The sequence below is a fragment of the Lepidochelys olivacea genome, assembly GCF_965140295.1.
Source record: "Lepidochelys olivacea isolate rLepOli2 genome assembly, chromosome: 2".
NCBI classification, from domain to species: domain Eukaryota; kingdom Metazoa; phylum Chordata; order Testudines; family Cheloniidae; genus Lepidochelys; species Lepidochelys olivacea.
The window spans coordinates 81,126,637-81,139,141 of NC_140412.1; the positions used below are offsets into that span (position 1 = coordinate 81,126,637).

General features: G+C 42.7%; 1 long non-coding RNA gene across 2 annotated transcripts in view; it reads right to left on the minus strand.

The window, feature by feature from the left end:
• Positions 1-8,558: 8,558 nt before the first annotated feature.
• LOC311516180 overlaps positions 8,559-12,505 on the minus strand; it is a 40,754-nt gene continuing 36,807 nt past the window's right edge. The window contains exons 2-3 of one of the 2 annotated variants that reach the window (XR_014710356.1): positions 11,823-12,341; positions 8,559-11,258 (exon numbers count right to left, since the gene is read on the minus strand). This is a non-coding gene — a long non-coding RNA (uncharacterized lncRNA). Of the gene's footprint in view, positions 11,259-11,555; positions 12,342-12,505 lie in introns of those variants that run through there. The other variant, XR_014710357.1, reaches the window with a different exon arrangement.

Genomic DNA, 12,505 nt, shown 5'->3' on the forward strand with positions numbered 1-12,505 from the left:
ACATTTTCCAGCCTTGATTACAGTAATTTCCTCCTTTCTAGCCTCTCTAATGTCCACATTGCTTTTGTTCATCCCTCCAAAAGACCATTGCTAATATTATCTTGCCAACCCATCTATCAAACTACATCACTCTCTCCTTTGAATGGCTCCAGCCAGAACAAATCTAAACATCTCATCACACAACCCTGACCTGGCTTGTATTTCATATCTCATTTTTTAACATGATTCCCGTTGTATCCTCCATTCTGCAACTCACATTCCTTTTCTCCATCTCTGTGCCTTTTTCCATGCTGCAACCTCCCTGCAGAACAGCATCCCTGTTCCAGTGCATCAGGGTCCCACTGTTTCCTCATTCAAACCCCTTCTAAAGATTCTCGAACTCCGCACTTCAACATTATAAAATAACGGATCAAGGAACATAAAAAAATATATACTATAATAAGAGCTTCTTGTGGGTCTCTCAGAGTGTCTTGTTGTATTGTCCGCCTTTTAGATTGCAAGGCTCTTTGGGACAGGGACTATCTTTATTAGTGTCTTGGATAGCACCAAGAATGTTGTCTGCATTCAACAAGTATATCTATCTATCTAGATAGATAGATAGTTTTGAGTTTTCCACTTGGCCAAATGCACTCATTCCACTGCTACCAGCAGCACTGAACAGCAGTACTGAACGTGATAGATAGATGCTACTTTTCTTACTATTCTCACCATCAGTATGTGCCATCCACAAGTAAAGGACTTTTGAGTAGCAAGCTGTAAGAGCAAAAGGTGAAAACTAAGAGAACTATTTCCAAATTTGCAATATAAAACAGAAGTCTCATCACTGTCCCATTGCTTTACAATCCAGAAGAACAATAAATATGTTCTGGACAAACACAATGAAAGAGCTTGATGGTTTATGCTTTAACTGTACTTCATTGATTTTTCAGTACTTTTAGCGGATATAGCATAACAGGATTAATTAGGGAAGGAACCTTTTATTACTAGGGTCATTAGTTCAAATCTGAAACAGGGTTGGTAGTGACCAAAGGTTGTTACTTTAGCATTATAATTTTAATTAAGACCAAAATAGACACAGGTCTTTAATAAACTGAAGATAGTGCTTTAACTTTCTTAGACTCTGCAAGGCATACACGACTAGACCAGCTTTGCTGAGTGCCAAAGTTAAACTGCTAGAGAGCTAGATGGTCATCTAGTTCCCAAATGTCTGGCTGTGTAACTTTCTGGCACTAAACAGGATATAGAGACAGATCTATGGATTGGCTCAATTAACATTACAGTTACCGTCTGACAACCGGTGGCCTTAACCCAATTCCTAGAGGACAGGTGTTCCTATCACAGAAATCACCATCGCAATTGGTAGACTATTTGATACAATTGTTGGCAGTCACAGAAGAGAGGACAAAGACTGAATGAGCAGAGGGACCAAATGACTATTTCACCCCTAGAGGTGGCCTCTTCAGTTCAGGATAGCCAGGGCAGTGTGGGGAAGTTTTGTTGCCCTGGTAATAGAGCATTTCATGTTCTAATTGGGCAACTTCAACAAGCATTACATACACTGACAGGGGGCTGGAACAATGTGCACAGTGGGGGTGCTGATAGCCATTGAATCAAACTGTAAACCCTGGCTATGATGGAAACCATTTCAAGCCAGGGGTGCGGCAGCAACCCCAGTTCCAGCATCTATGTTCACTGAGGGTTTTTTAAATACTTGAAGAAAACTCCTCTCTACATTTGTTTTTTCAGTTTTTGATTTTTTCCCATTTTTGATTTTGGGTGGGGTTTTTTTTTGTGAAAAGATAAACTGAAAATATTTTTTAAAAATGGATAGTGACAAAGCGCCTGTCAGAATGCAAGTATAAATTTAAAGGGACACATTTTCAAAGGAAGAAGTAACAGGTACACTTGCAGAAATGATTGTGCACCCAACATGGCCACAGGCCACTCTAACCCCCAATTTTTACAACCAGAATATTTATATATGGGAACAGGAATAGTTACCCATTTTGTGGAGAGCTGCATGTATACTTGTTACATAAATGGGTTCTAATTTTGGCAAATGGCCATTCGGTTTCCCAGTAGAATTGCAGGATAAGCTCAAAAGTATTAAAAACAAAAGAAACAAAAGAAAGAAGGCAATCAACCTCCCACCTGCAGCTGAGATTTCCATTTTGCCAAGGATCCCACTGCTATCAACAACTTTGAATATGACTTTTGAGGGGGAGGGGGGGCTGTGTGTGTCTATCTGTGATTTTTCTCCTGTTTTTGCTCCTGCCGATATTTTACCGCATCCACCAGTAACAGCATCCCATCTTTATGTAAGTTACTTTTGAATATTAATCTATAAATGAAAAAGCCAATAACTGTGTAAGAAAATTACCCCTACCATTTAAAATGCTGAAAACAAAAGATTCCATCACTCTCCTGTTCTCTTCACAATCCAGAAGAACAATGATATGTTCAGAACTAAACAAGCAATGAAAGAGCTTTTGTATGGTTTATACTTCAACTGTACTTCATTGATTTTTAACACTTTTTGCAGATACAGCATAATTATAATCAAAAATGCAAATCCTGCATGTAATAAATACAATTAGTTAAGAGACACCGACTACTTTACAAGCTGTGATGGGAAAAAAATTAAAAAGATGAAATATTTTGCTCTAGCACTGTGATTTCCTAGTTCTGGCTCCGTACGCTTTAGAGGTTAGCAATAACATGAGAAATCATGCCTTCTACTCCACTCCCATTCCCCATACAAAAGGATTCAAGATGAACAGATATGAGTCAAAGGTATTCGTCTGACAAAAGCACTTACATGGTAAACAGCTGCTACAACAGAAGATGCTCGTTGGCTGTCATTTTAGTTTGGAAGGTGTCATTAACATTAATTTTGACAAATATCCTCTACTTGGGGAATCTGAGCCTGATCCAGCAGCCTTTTACTCATGTGAGTAATCCTTCCTTACATGCAGAGTCCTGATTTGTTAGAGTCCTAACACAGAGATCAGAACAAGACTTTGAGTCTGACCTATTAGAGAATAAGAAAAACAAAGAAAACATGAACAAATATAATTGTGCAGCAGAGAGAGTACTCTGAATAACTGCTTTCAAAACTGGCCCCCATCAGACTCACCCGGGATTTCCATACATTTAAAGATACAGTACATAGAAAAGAGAATTGCAGCATTCCCTCCTCCCCTTTTTTTTAGCTACATATATCACATTACTCATATTAGTAGTCTCAGTGGGATTACTCACACAAGTAAGGATGGCAGGAACTTCACCCTGATTTTGCAGCTATTTACCTGGGCAATTCCCTTCTGACACTGTGCTGCTTCGAAAGGAGATGCTCTCCCGTCGACTTACTTTAATCCTCTCATTCTGGTGGAATACCAGACCCGACTGCAGAGCATTCTGAGGTCAGTTTAGCAGGTCTTCAATTTAGGTTAGAAGGGGACTCCAGTGAGTTGTGATTGACCCCTCCTCAAAACTGAACATGTTTGCCCCAAACCTGTCCTCAGTGTAAAGTCAGTACTAGGAAACTGGACTAGATATACCCCATCTGTCAATGGCTATGGATACCTCAGTTCTGGTTACAGGATGTAATATATATATTACATAGCTAGATTGCTGACAGTTGGTATTGGGCCAGATCCAGATGCTGCCAGTCTCTGAGTTGTGATGTTTGGTGGAGCTGGGCGGCCTAGCTGAGCTCTGACTCAACATATCCTGAATAATTTTGTCTTCTCGATGGCAGCTGCCTAATGAGGTTTAGGCTGCTGTCAAGTCCCTTCTGTTTCCTATGGGAGGATTGTGTTTTGCCCCCCAACCCCACTCCGCCACGGGTACTTGCAGGTGATGTTGGGGGGGCATTGAGTTATACCCAGTGCCTGCTGAACTCCATAGGCTGGGGGATGGGAGGGATTGAATAGTCCAGCGCAGCCTGGGAGATTGAATAGGCAGCACAGCCCCAGTGGTGATCTCCTGGCTGACAACTCCTGAATTCTTACCCAGAAATGAAATCAGGGATCCACCTGGATGAAAAACAAACAAAAAACTTTCCCCATGGAGATCTGGAGTGTGGGGCATTGGGGGTGGGGGAGGGGAATCTCCAAACCCCTGGCAAAGCAACAATATTTACTTTCTCCCACCGTCTCTTGTCCTGCTCCCTTTCTCCCTTCATAGCAGTTTGTTAATTTCTAATATGTGATTTATTTACAGAGAAGATTGATGTGGCCTCTGTTGATGTTTCAAGTAATTAGCTATCATCCAAAACATGTCTTCCTTGTCTCTGGTGCATTTTATACAATGAAAAGACAACAATTGCCTATGTCAGTTTTTGCCAGGACAGAAGAAAATGAAGTTGAGAAAGGAAGACTGGATTGGATAAATTACAACAATATGTTCGGAGAGGCAGATGTTACCATAATTGTTCTCCGCCTCTGCCCCACAAATGATCTGACCTCTAATCCAACCATTCAGCTACTCCAGAAACTTCCAGCTAATTCCTTCCAAGGGATACATCCTGTACTCCTTAATTGCATGACTCCAATGGGCCTGCCTATAAAATGAGGAGAACAAGATCTCCAACCATATTCTGGAATTCACAGGCAACCACGATATATTGCAAATTGTTGTATTGTTTTGCTTTGGCTGACTTCTCTGTGTGCCCAGGGTTAACAAAGCACTGCATTGGCATTCTTCTTCCTGAGTTTCCTTCTTGTGAAATGCTCTTTCACATTGATACGAAACACAGAAATTTCAGGGAAGCTGAACTGGGTCAACAACTTGCCAACATATTCAGTGATGCTACAGAAGAATCAGTGCAGAAAATGATAAATGACATAAGCCATCCCTGGGTAATTTCCAACCAAATAAATCAGATAGTTTTAATAGGGTTCTCAGAGGTATTGCCGCTAAAGAGGCTCAGCTCACATCTTGCCCCCTTGTGGGCCTTTTGCTGCATCCTGCCACAGTCTCAGGGCCCTCTAGGTGGAGCGGACATAAGATTGGAGGGGCCTAAACCCACAATATCTCTATAGTTCAATCTCATGGTTCACTCACTGCTGGGTGCTCCTTGATCAGAGACACAGTGCTTCTTCCCTGGTGGCTGTCAGGCTCCTAGTGATGCTCCCCTCATGTAGGGAAGCAGCTTGCTCCTGCCTCTTCACCAGTCTGCCCTGAACTGGGCCAGGTTCTGTCCTTTTCTCCTCCTCCCAGGCCTGGCATTGGCTGCAGATATAGTGGGGCATGGCCAGCTGGGCCCATAGACTCTCTTTAGACTGCTCTTTAGACTCTCTTTAGACTGCAGACTGCTGCGCTGGGCATCACAAAATGCGGAAGAGATGGCCAGCCCTCTGTGGAGATAGAGGCGGTTAGGGACTATTTAGAAAAGCTGGACGTGCACAAGTCCATGGGGCCGGACGAGTTGCATCCGAGAGTGCTGAAGGAATTGGCGGCTGTGATTGCAGAGCCACTGGCCATTATCTTTGAAAACTCGTGGCGAACCGGGAAAGTCCCGGATGACTGGAAAAAGGCTAATGTAGTGCCAATCTTTAAAAAAGGGAAGAAGGAAGATCCTGGGAACTACAGGCCAGTCAGCCTCACCTCAGTCCCTGGAAAAATCATGGAGCAGGTCCTCAAAGAATCAATCCTGAAGCACTTGCATGAGAGGAAAGTGATCAGGAACAGCCAGCATGGATTCACCAAGGGAAGGTCATGCCTGACTAATCTAATCGCCTTTTACGATGAGATTACTGGTTCTGTGGATGAAGGGAAAGCAGTGGATGTATTGTTTCTTGACTTTAGCAAAGCTTTTGACACGGTCTCCCATAGTATTCTTGTCAGCAAGTTAAGGAAGTATGGGCTGGATGAATGCACTATAAGGTGGGTAGAAAGCTGGCTAGATTGTCGGGCTCAACGGGTAGTGATCAATGGCTCTATGTCTAGTTGGCAGCCGGTATCAAGTGGAGTGCCCCAAGGGTCGGTCCTGTGGCCGGTTTTATTCAATATCTTCATAAATGATCTGGAGGATGGTGTGGATTGCACTCTCAGCAAATTTGCGGATGATACTAAACTGGGAGGAGTGGTAGATACGCTGGAGGGGAGGGATAGGATACAGAAGGACCTAGACCAATTGGAAGATTGGGCCAAAAGGAATCTGATGAGGTTCAATAAGGATAAGTGCAGGGTCCTGCACTTAGGACGGAAGAACCCAATGCACAGCTACAGACTAGGGACCGAATGGCTAGGCAGCAGTTCTGCGGAAAAGGACCTAGGGGTGACAGTGGGCGAGAAGCTGGATATGAGTCAGCAGTGTGCCCTTGTTGCCAAGAAGGCCAATGGCATTTTGGGATGTATAAGTAGGGGCATAGCGAGCAGATCGAGGGACGTGATCATTCCCCTCTATTCGACATTGGTGAGGCCTCATCTGGAGTACTGTGTCCAGTTTTGGGCCTCACACTTCAAGAAGGATGTGGATAAATTGGAGAGAGTCCAGCGAAGGGCAACAAAAATGATTAGGGGACTGGAACACATGAGTTATGAGGAGAGGCTGAGGGAGCTGGGATTATTTAGCCTGCAGAAGAGAAGAATGAGGGGGGATTTGATAGCTGCTTTCAACTACCTGAAAGGGGGTTCCAAAGAGGATGGCTCTAGACTGTTCTCAATGGTAGCAGATGACAGAACGAGGAGTAATGGTCTCAAGTTGCAGTGGGGGAGGTTTAGATTGGATATTAGGAAAAACTTTTTCACTAAGAGGGTGGTGAAACACTGGAATGCGTTACCTAGGGAGGTGGTAGAATCTCCTTCCTTAGAGGTTTTTAAGGTCAGGCTTGACAAAGCCCTGGCTGGGATGATTTAACTGGGAATTGGTCCTGCTTTGAGCAGGGGGTTGGACTAGATGACCTTCTGGAGTCCCTTCCAACCCTGATATTCTATGATTCTATGATTCTTTAACTGTTTTCGTGCTGGTGTGAGGTTTCTCAGCTTCATCACTACTGTATAAATTAAAAAACACATACAAAATAGGCACATGGGATATGTCTAACGTTACAGTTAGCTTTTTCTTCACAACATACAAGACCAGAAAAGCTATAGTTAGCAATAGTAAGATTGGCCTAGGTCATCTTCCCTCATGGTCTGTGTGTGGGGGTGACACTCTGTTGTGTGGGGAAAGGACTTTGGCAACATTCCCCCCACCTACTATCTCTGGCATACTCTGACAGGTCAGAGATGTAACTCTGGAGAGTGGCTTGGGGAGGAAGAGCATTCATGGACTTGGAAGGACTAGTGTGTTTTCCCCTCCAGATACAGTCAGGGAAGCTGCTTAGAAGTAAATACAGCCACTGGCTGTATTAACCTTTGTGTGGAGCCCCTCCATGCCATGGCAATGTTTTGGGGTAGTGGCTAGCAGCTGGACTAGAGTGTCTGTGTCCCAATTTTATAGGGTCAGTCCCGGTATTCAGGGCTTTGTCATATGTAGGCGCTTATTACCCCCAAGTCCCTGTCCCATTTTTTCAGACTTGCTGTCTGGTCACCCTGTGCTGGAAGGTCTGTCACCATAACTCCACTGGAGCTGGGCTGCCCAGGATGAGAAAGAACTGCTGGGAGCTGGGAGGCAACACATAAGAACATAAGTACATAAGAATGGCCATACTGGGTCAGACCAGTGCTCCATCTAACCGAGTATCCTGTCTTCCAACAGTGGCCAGTGCCAGATGCTTCAGAGGGAATGAACAAAAAACAGGGCAAGTGATCCATCCCCTGTTGTCCAGTATCAGTTTCTGGCAGTCAGAGGTTTAGAGACACAAGGAGCATGGGGTTGTGTCCCTGACCATCCTGGCTAATACTCATTGATGGAGCTATCCTCCAGGAACTTATCTAATTATTTTTTAACCCAATTATGTTTCTGGCCTTCATAACATCCCCTGACAAGTCCCTCAGATTGACTGTGTGTTGTATGAAAAAGTACTTCCTTCTGTTTGTTTTAAACTTGCCCCCTATTAATTTCATTGGGTGGCCCCTGGTTCCTGTGTTATACAAAGAGGTAAATAACATTTTCCTAATTTACTTTCTCCATTACAGTCATGAGTTTATAAACCTCTCTCATATCCCCCCGTAATCATCTCTTTTGCAAGCTGAACCATCCCAGTCTTTCTAATGTCTCCATGTATGGAACCTGTTCCATACCTCTAATAATTTGTCTTGCTCTTTTCTGTACCTTTTCCAATTCTAAAATATGTTTTTGAGAGGGGGCAACCAGACCTGCGCACAAGTTGTGGTGATACCATAGATTCATATAATGGTATTACAATGTTTTCTGTCTTCTTATCTATCCCTTTCCGAATGGTTTCTAACGTTCTGTTAGGGTTTTGACGGCTTCTACACATTGAGGAGATGTGTTCAGAGAATTATCCACAATGACTCCAAGCTCTCTTTCTTGATTGTGTCGAGGACTGAACCTCAGATGGCATGGTTCGTTGTCTGACCGGAGAGAGACAGGCAACACCAGCAAGGTCCGAACACAAAGCTTTTTATTGAAGAGTACACACAACAGTAGAGAGCAGCCCGTCTCCAAAGAGAACCAGCAGCCTCTAAGTAAAACTAATAGGTTTTTATAGTCAGTTTCGTTGCGTCACAGGTTTATTCATGAAACAGCCCACCCCCCCCCACGTTAGTTAAAATCCTTTTTTTTATTATGCATGCACTTTTACTTTTTTATTGTAGATAACTTTTAGCAAATTGTAATGCTTTACTAACTTTTTTATCGGTATGAGTGTCAACCAGGAGACGAGGAGTTAAGAACAGACATAACACAAGAACAGGGAGTGGAAAACAGTGCCTCCATATTTCAACAAACTGTTCCCAGAACTTTTGGTATAAAAATGCAGGAATGCAGGCCTCCCCTTTTTTCTTACTCCCTGCAGCTTAAACAAGTATTTTTTTTATTTTATTTATTTTGTTTAGGAACTTTTTTAGCAACCTTTATTGGCCTGACTTTGGTTCGGTTGACATAACTGCTTTATATTTAATTTTTTTTACCTAACAGTCCCCCCCTTTGTCCCCAGAGTGCCATAGGGGAACTGTTGGGACATACTGGCCACCGTGGGTAGTGATTTAAGACTATTCACTGGTTGGTAGGGCACAGGTTGGTACCCATTTAACAGCCACATCTTAACATAACATACAAAACTATTAGGCCACAAACACATTACAATGGCACTGCGAAGCAAGTTATGTAACCAGCCACCTATATTTAGAACCCAATTGAACAAATTGCTGTACCATGAGTTGACTCGCTTTTTTCCATGGTTTTTTGCAACTTGCATAAGGTGGTTTGCTTTTTTTCAGGTGGCATTATAAACATCGGGAACATATACACAGCATTTTTGCCCAATTAACGCACATGTTTCTCCCGGGGAGGCCAGCAAAATATTTAATGCCATGTGGTTTTGGAGAACCATCTGCCTTAGTTTTTTTTTGTTGTTGTTGTTCGGTTGCCAAATCTACTAAGGCATCAGCAGTGGTATTTGCCATTATTTTTAATACTGCCTGAAGTTTCATGACTCCTTCCCCAATACGCCAGGTGGCACCTTCACAGGCAAAGACAAATCCCACACAAGCACCCATCCAGTCATTTAGGGCACGCCAAGTAAGGGAGCGAGAGTCACTTACATTTTTTTTAGCCCTTTTTACATTTTTGATTTTCCCTTTAGGGAGACGTGCATGATATACTACAGGGGGTTCTAACCAAGCCAAGTAGCAGGATCCACTTCATGAAGGAGGGAGGGCTAGGTATGTCTTGTTACCACACACCCAGTATACTCCAAAAAGGGTAGGAGTGACTTTGGACCAGGTATTATTAATAAGTTTGTACCATTTGGTCCAAGATGGGAGGAGGGAGAATTTAGCTGAGGGGGCGTTAGCAGAACATAAACACATAGTATGAGTTGGCAGGTTATAGTCAAGCATGCAATTTATAATGTAATGCTTAAGTGGTTTTTTTTATGCAAACTGCACTTGTTACCTGCAAATCTATGCCACGTGGAGGTGCAAGAGGTTGCCCCATTCAAGAGAGAGATATTTCTCTTATTTTTAAAAAGAGTGCCATTAAAATAGGCTTTGCACTTACTATTACCTATAGCTATTTTTCCTTTTTTTAAGAGGCACCATTGACTAATTTGTTTTTAAATTATTAGATACCTGCTTTTAGAGATGCCGGTATCAGCCCAGGTAATATTTAAATTGCTTGTAGAATCCTTTTAGGATGGGGTCCAGGTTATATTTACTACACTAAGGGGAATAAGAACCATGGGAAGACCTTTGTGGCTATAAGCTGGTATTAATGAACACACCCAGCATGAAGTGTTTTGTAGGGCTGGCATACGAGCTTTCATTTTATGGGCAAGACGTATAAATGTGTTAGAACTGTGTGATTTTATAGTCTTAACTTTTTGTACCACCAAAAAAAAAAAGATAACAAATAACAAACAGATTAAAAACACAAGAACCCAGCTTAGAGAACGGGGCCATCCTTCCCTGAGAGGACACCACCAACTCAAGGTTTTTTTAGCTGCAGCCGGAGCTTCAGGTCTCCCAAAGGGGTGGCAGTCCATTTGTCTTGAGCACAGATGTCGTCTGCTTCTGATTCACCCGGTGGGGCGAACGTGCGTAGCTCCCTCAAAGTCTGATGCCGTTGCTTCTGGGGAACCTTTTTCCAGGTCAGGTTCCCTAGTGGTGCAATGCAGGTTAGCTCTGTCAGTCGACAAGGGAGAGGTTACTAGCACTTCACCTTGTCCTTTCCCCTGCTGTTTAAAAGGAGGAAAGAAAAAACCCAAAAGGAGGGACAGGCTGATCAGTAGTTGAAGTGAAGTCATCTTGAGGTGGAGGGCAGTCAGTCCTTGGCACTTCACAGCGGTTTTGGTAGTTAGCAAGACTTAATAAGGACCTTTCCAGCATGGGGCCAGAGTAGTCTTTCGTTGATGGACCTTTATGTAGACCCATCATTTTGTATGGATTGTTAGGATTATGTGTTCCAGTGTGCATCACTTTACACATATCAACACTGAATTTCATCTGCAATTTTGTTGCCCAGTCGACCAGTTTAGTGAGATCCCTTTGTAACTCATTGAAGTCAACTTTGGACTTAACACAGAATCACTTGGTCTCTACACAGAAATGCCTGGCCTCTGGCAGATCTCTTGAGATTTCCTGATTCTCTGGTCTAAGCAACTTGTATATTCCAAAGGGGGCAGCTGAGGAAAGAGAAAAATATGCACTCACACCTCTCTGATTGAATGGTCCAGAGAAACCTCCTCAAGGAAGTTCCCTGTGCAGATTGTCACAGGTAGAGGAATGATCTAACCCATTGTTAGGACTCTTAGAAATCTTTCTCCTAAAAAATTAAAAGGAGATTCTCAAGTTATTTACCAGATTTCTTACGTCCTCCCTGAAATACTATTGTAAATAAGACATTTATTAACATAACAATGAAGGAAATGCATTGAGACTGAATTTGAACTAACTAGATTGTGTATGGATAGTCCGTAGGCTTATATCAGCGAAGGCCTAAAATTAACCTCTCCAAATACAAAGATAGGGAATTAGTTTGAATCTGTTATTGCTTTTCCTAATGTTGTGGGGTGGGGGAAACAACTATTCCTCCTGACACCATCTGGCATAAGATAAGGCCATGGTATAGCTATGTGACCTCTGCACTGTTAACTTGTAAGAGTTAAAATTCTGTTTTGGTAACAGGAATTCTAACTTACTCCCCACATCAGAGATGCAAACACATCAGATATTAAACCTGAGAGGACCTGATGCCATGCGTTGCAGGCTTCCTTTGATGGCTCCAAGGGATATAAAGGTATTTGCTGTTTCCTTTTTTTCCTCTCGAGAGGCGTCTGATTTAGTCAGGTGGTTCACATTCCACATGGTAACATTTATTGTATGGCTCACACTCCATTGTCTCTTTTCCAATATTCTATCTTCCTTGGCCTTTCCCAAGAACTTTATCCAGAACCAAAATATTTGTTTATTTCTGGAATGTCCATCTGGTGCTAAGAGGATGAGAAACAGGTTCCTGTCAGTGACACTCCCTGATCATCAAGAAGGTTGTTACAATCCACCACATGTCTGGGTTCTTTGTGTCATTCCTACCTCCACTGTTGTAAGATGTACAGCTGCAGCAAGATGCTGTTTTAGGAATCTGGCACTGATAAGTCTTCTGTTGCAGTAGAAGGTGGGATTTGTTTATACGTATGCACACACTTTCATAAATCACATACAGGCAGTGTTGCAGCAGCCAGGTTCCACAGCATCCAAGAATGTTATAACTGAAAATAAATCATGAGTAAAAGTAAAGTATACTTTTAATATTTATCACCATGAAGCTGGGACGACAGCATAACTCTCAAGTGGCTGAGAAAAGTGGAGGCAAAAATAAGTTAGGTCAAGTTACCGCTGAAAGTACTATTTTATTTTTTCATTTCCCCCAATG